The following is a 5,812-nucleotide window of genomic DNA, read 5'->3' as shown; positions in this document are numbered from 1 at the left end:
CATATAATGAAAATCATTGAAGGATTTAAATTGTTCTGAAGCATATTATGGTTCCCAAGAAATTTATTAAATAAAGCTTCAATAATCCTTATACGGATTGAAACAATCAGGGCGCATGTGGTATAATCGCCCGAGAAAATACTTATTGAAAGAAGGGTACAAGAATAATTCAATTTGTCCTTATAAAAGGATCCGGATTTGAATTTGTTATAATCGCCGTGTATGTTGATGATTCAAATATCATTAGAACTCCCGGGGAGCTTCAGAAAGCAGTAGACTGTTTAAAGAAAAAAATTTAAGATGAAAGATCTTAGAAAGACAAAGTTTCATCTTGGTCTACAAATTGAGTATATGAAAGATGAAATTTTTGTCCACAATCAACATACACTGAAAATATTTTAAAGCGATTCTATATGGGTAAAATACATCCATTGAGTACCCTGATGGTTGTGTGATCACTTGATATAAATAAAGATTCATTCCGACCTCATGAAAATAATGAAGAACTTTTTAATCCTGAAGTATCATATCTTAGTGCAATTGATGCACTAATGTATCTTGCTAACACTACAAGATGTGACATAACTTTTTCAGTTAATGTCTTAGCAAGATATAGCTCTGCTCCTACAAGGAGACATTGGAATGAAATCAAACATATATTGCGTTATCTAAAAAGGACTACCGTTGTGGGCTTATTTTATGGCAATGATTGCAATTCCGATCATGTTGGTTATGCCGATGCGAGGTATTTATCTGACACACACAAGGCTTGATCTCAAACATGCTATGTGTTTACATGTGGAGGTATTGTCATATCTTGGCGATCGACTAAGCAATCAATCGTGGCTACTTCATCTAATCATGCTGAGATAATTGCTATTCATGAAGAAAGTCTAGAATGTGTATGGTTGAGGTCTATAATACATCTTATTCGAGCCAAAAATGATTTGAAGTGTTACAAACTACCCACAATTTTGTATGAAGACAATACATCATGAATAGCCCAATTGAAGGGAGGATTCATAAAAGGAGTTAGGATGAATCGCATTTTACCAAAGTTATTTTCCATACATGATCTTCAAAAGAATGGTGATATCAATGTGCAACAGATTTTTTCAAGTGATAATATGACTGATTTGTTCACCAAATCTCTACCGACGTCAACCTTCAAGAAACTAGTGTACAAGATTGGGAGTTGGAAGAGAGAGGAAACACAATTTTTTTTAAAAATCAGAAGAATTAACTTTATACGCGAAAGTGTAAAAATATTTATTATCAAGTTATTTAAATATTATTTATAGATAATTCATTAGTAACATTGAAAAGATCTCAAGTGAACTTGTGATAAAAGAATGAATTAAAAGATTTTTTTAAAAAAGAATAATAGAATAGGAAAAATGTTATGATAAATATCACATTATGGTGGGTGTCTACTCTTCTTCCATGATCTTCATCTCAAATGCTTAATGACATATTCAATGACATATTTTGTATGTTCAATGACATATTCCATGACATATTTTCTTCACTTTTTATGCCTATATAAAGGCCTTGTAATAGATAGGAAAATACACACAATTGAAGAAGAAAATCTCTTCCTTCTCTCTATCTCCATTTCTTGTTCATGTTTTACTAAATTACTTTTATTTTATAACATTTATTTATTTAATAAGGTTATAAAAGTCTATTAGTTTTTAGGGACGTTTTGGTAATCTAACTTTTGATTAAGGGATTTCGCAATTATAGTATAGTATAATAATAATAATAATATAATATAATATAATGATGATATGATATGATATTTTCCTATATGATATGATTTTATAGCAAATTCATGAAATAAAAGATTAATCTCAACAACTCTCAAATCAATCTAAAAGCACTTTTTTTTTCTAAACCCAAATCTCCAAAAATAAGCACCTTTGTAAATTTGTTTCAGCACTATATTATGCTCTAAAAGGATCTCGTGACAGTGTATACCTCTTTATTCATTCAGTCACAAAAACAAGAACATAAAAATGCATTTACAATTTTATCTAATAACTAGGAAATGTGACCGCGCTTCGCGCGATCATTAAAATATGCTATAATTTTGTAATTATATTCCCGCGTTGTATATTTAATATGGTGAAAACGAAGTCCATTAATTTCAACGTCGATAAATGGTATGTAAATAACATTTATTTGTAATAATGTAAACTTAAATTTTGTAAATGCAATAACATAATATTCGAATAAATAGTCATTCTTTGCATGTTGTATCCGGTAATACTCCTTTATATAATTCGCTTCTAAGTTGTTCTTGTTCATACTTCAAATATTCTTTTCGCATTTGTGTGATTCTTGTGTACATCTCATCCAAGGAACTTTCAGGTTGTTTTTTCACATCTGTAACAAAAGACGAATTGTAGTGTTAATATAGCTAAGAATAGTAAAGTAATTAAATTATTTAATTAAGCATTAATTAAATAATTTACCTTGACATTATTCAAGGAAGTTTGATGTCGTTGATCTATAATCTGTTTATCCATTATAGAAATCCTACCTAATGTAAAACAAATTTTATTGTGCAGTTATAAGCATATGTTGAATTATATTATTAATGTATATTTAATTTATATCTCTATAAGAATGTATTATTTTATATGCTTAAATATTTATGCTACTTTAGAGACAATATCTATTTGTGCAAAGGAATGTGATTTGTGTAGAACAATAAGAGAATAATGTATAGTTTAGGATTAAACCTGATGCTTAAAAACTGCACCTCTTCATGAAGTTATGTTTTGTGTTATTTTGAATCTGCCTCTCATCTTCCTTGTACGTTGTCTTTCTTGTATTTATAGGGGTAAATTGAATGGCTGGAGATCTTGAAAAAAATAAAATATGAGTATCAAAAATTTGAATGAGTATAGGAGGATTAGTAGGGATTTATTTTTTATTTGGAATTAGCCGTTAGTGATTTGGTGGATTAATGATATAATGGGAAGGTAAAGAGAAAAATGAGAGAATATGTGTATAAAAAGAAAACAATAAATAAGAAAGATAACATACATTAAAGCAAAATCTTTTTTGGAATCTTACCAGTTAAAATTCATAATAACAGGACAATATTTATCAATCAGTCGATTGTTTTTAAAAATTATTTAATGTTACAATTGTAGTTCTGTATTTGTATTATAGATAGCAGTAAAGTATTAGGACCAATATAAGAAAAGTTAATTTTGTAACAAAAAGTACCTCAGTGAAAATGCAACCAGCTGACCACGTATGAATTGCATTTGTGTATTATGCAGCCGTAAAGATGAATTCATGTGCCCTATAATAGCACGCGGGATCAGATGTAGGATATATTGGGCTCCCCAGACACATATGGTAAGTGAAGAAAAATCTGAGTAGATGCAAACACATAGAAAAAACATAGTATTCCATTATCAAGGTGGAGAATTCCATTTCACAAGGCTTAATATGGTATACAAATGCTTATTATACCCTATAAAAATAAACATATATAACTGCATGTTATATTCGTATTATGTTAACACAGGCATAAATAATCGAATTTCTTTTATGTTTTTGACATTTTTTAATTAAATTGGGAGATCAGTAAAGGAGTAAGGCCTATAAAAATATTACTGAAAAATTAAACTCAAATATATTATGTGGCATTGTTCTCTACTTTTGACTTCACTTATACCAAAACAGATAATTTTGTTTACTAAGGTTATAGTAATGAATGTGCACTTTAAACCAAAGGGCTACCAACATAAGATAATCAACAACATATTTCTAACTTACAAACTGTCACACCTCCTTTTTTTACTACACTCCCGGGAAGGGTATATAAGGGAATTTTTTCCAATTTAAAGTGACAATCGAAATGGGGTTATTTTATTTTTAAAAAATCAGAGTCGCCACTTGGGATAATTTATGGTGTCCCAAGTCACCGGTTCAAATCCCGAATCGAGGAAAAGATTGACTTTATTTTACAATCCGCGAACACAGAAATCCGGGTAAGGAATTCTATTAACCCGGGAGAAGGTGTTAGGCACTCTCGGATTCCGTGGTTCTAGCACGGTAGCTCAACTGTTATTATTGGCCTATTATCTGATTTTAAACATATTTTAGCCTATGTGCAATTTTAACTTTATAACTGCTTTTGTTTAATTATTTTTAGGAAAGATTCAACGTCATCTAAAACACGTCTTGAACCACGTCACATAAATGCACCCGCGGTGCACGACACATTTTATCTAACATTGTTGAGATTTGGATTTGGGTCACATAAATGCACACTCTAATTTAAGAAAGTTAATTTTAATTACGTGCCTAAAGCAACTACGCGCTTTCAAATTTGCGAAGGCCATGGAAAATTCAACTAAATGGCACACCTCGATTTCGAAAGGATTAAAATTAATTAAATGAGAGCCATACATTTGTCTTAAAGCTCCGGGGCCAACACAAAGAATATCATTCGGCCTATTTCACGTGAATTGAAGTTAGCCCAGTCCTACAGCTCACTTTTGATTATATCATAGTCTACTTAATTAAAATAATCTCTAACTACTAATTCAATGAAGAGGAAACAATAAGGCACTAGTAAGCATCAAAATAAAAGTAATAACATGAAATAACTACTGAATACATGGAGGAGAAACTGCATGCACCTATTTTACTTTAGCTTCAGATGATTTAACTCATACTATATCACTGAAATTAAGAGCTGAACATCCTAAGTTCATTTGAGCACAAAATTGAATTGTTAAAACCTTCTGGTATAGTGACAAACTTGAGATCAAGAGACATGACAGAACAATTCCAAAAATAATTTGAAAGGAATACATAAATATGAAGCATCATAAACTAGTAAGAAAGGGGTGAGAAATTGAACCTCAAATCTACAGCTCTTTCAAGTTAAACAGTGACGCTACATACACGAACCAAAATTGGAACTCTCAGCTTCGTCGACGAAAACTCGACAAGAATGAGGTGATAAAGTCGAATCTTACTGGGTTTAACTATGGGCAGTTTTTCGGGTTGTTTTGGGGCTGATTTCCATGGCTTTTGATGGAGTTTGAAGGTTGTTTCAATAACTGAAATTTCTGCTGGTTTTCGCAGTGGAAAACAGGGGCTTTATGAAGCTAAATTTTGGGGAAGATTAATTGGGTTTGCAGAGTTTCAAAACTGCGTTTCCATGGATTTGGCGAAGTGTTGAAAATTCTGATAATCTAGAAGCTAGGAGGCAAGAAAGAGTTTTCCTTTCCTTTTACATTCTGTGTGTTTTTTGGCGTGTTTAAGGGTGATGTTGGACATTGGCTCTCTTTTGGTGTAGCAGCTGAAGAAGGCGACTGGAGCTTCTTAAATCAGAAAACGGCGGATCTCATGGATTTTAGGCATTTTGTTTTGTATATTTAGGTGTTAGGTGCTATTATATAGGGGTAGGAATTAGGTTAGGGATATGGTCCTAGAAATTATGGGTTAGGGAATTGGGCTAAAGACTAAAAAAATGAACTATAAGATTTATAAAGACGGGATAAACCAACCTAAAACTAATTTCTCCTTCTAAAATTATGTACACTTATAATATAAAAATATAAAACTAATTTTAATTAATTTAAATAAACTATAAAACATAAAACTATATTTTGTGTTTTCAAGATTATATAAAAATAAAGATAAGGTACTATTTTTGTATATTTTTTTTATTTAAATTTACGAAAGATACGTAAACTAAAATATTATAATTTTCATTTTCTTGTGACGAAATAAAATAATTGAGTAAAAATTAGTTGAAATAGCTATATTAGGCCTA

General features: G+C 30.7%; 1 long non-coding RNA gene across 3 annotated transcripts; it reads right to left on the bottom strand.

Annotated features, from left to right (window-relative positions):
* Positions 1–2,094: 2,094 nt before the first annotated feature.
* LOC107820530 (uncharacterized) lies at positions 2,095–5,521 on the bottom strand. Of its 3 annotated transcripts, XR_001655936.2 has the most exons (5): positions 4,892–5,521; positions 3,241–3,391; positions 2,748–2,869; positions 2,478–2,545; positions 2,095–2,388 (listed from the first exon to the last, which is right to left on the bottom strand). It is a non-coding gene; the product is annotated as an uncharacterized LOC107820530 (long non-coding RNA). The 3 variants fall into 3 exon arrangements; XR_001655935.2 differs by lacking the exon at positions 2,478–2,545 and having other exon boundaries at positions 2,098–2,388; positions 3,241–3,319; positions 4,892–5,516; XR_001655934.2 differs by lacking the exon at positions 2,478–2,545 and having other exon boundaries at positions 2,099–2,388; positions 4,892–5,517.
* Positions 5,522–5,812: the final 291 nt, after the last annotated feature.

The sequence above is a fragment of the Nicotiana tabacum genome, chromosome 16, assembly GCF_000715075.1.
Source record: "Nicotiana tabacum cultivar K326 chromosome 16, ASM71507v2, whole genome shotgun sequence".
In the NCBI taxonomy this organism is placed as follows: domain Eukaryota; kingdom Viridiplantae; phylum Streptophyta; class Magnoliopsida; order Solanales; family Solanaceae; genus Nicotiana; species Nicotiana tabacum.
Note: the sequence above shows the minus strand (reverse complement) of the source record. Positions and strands in the feature narration are given on the sequence as shown.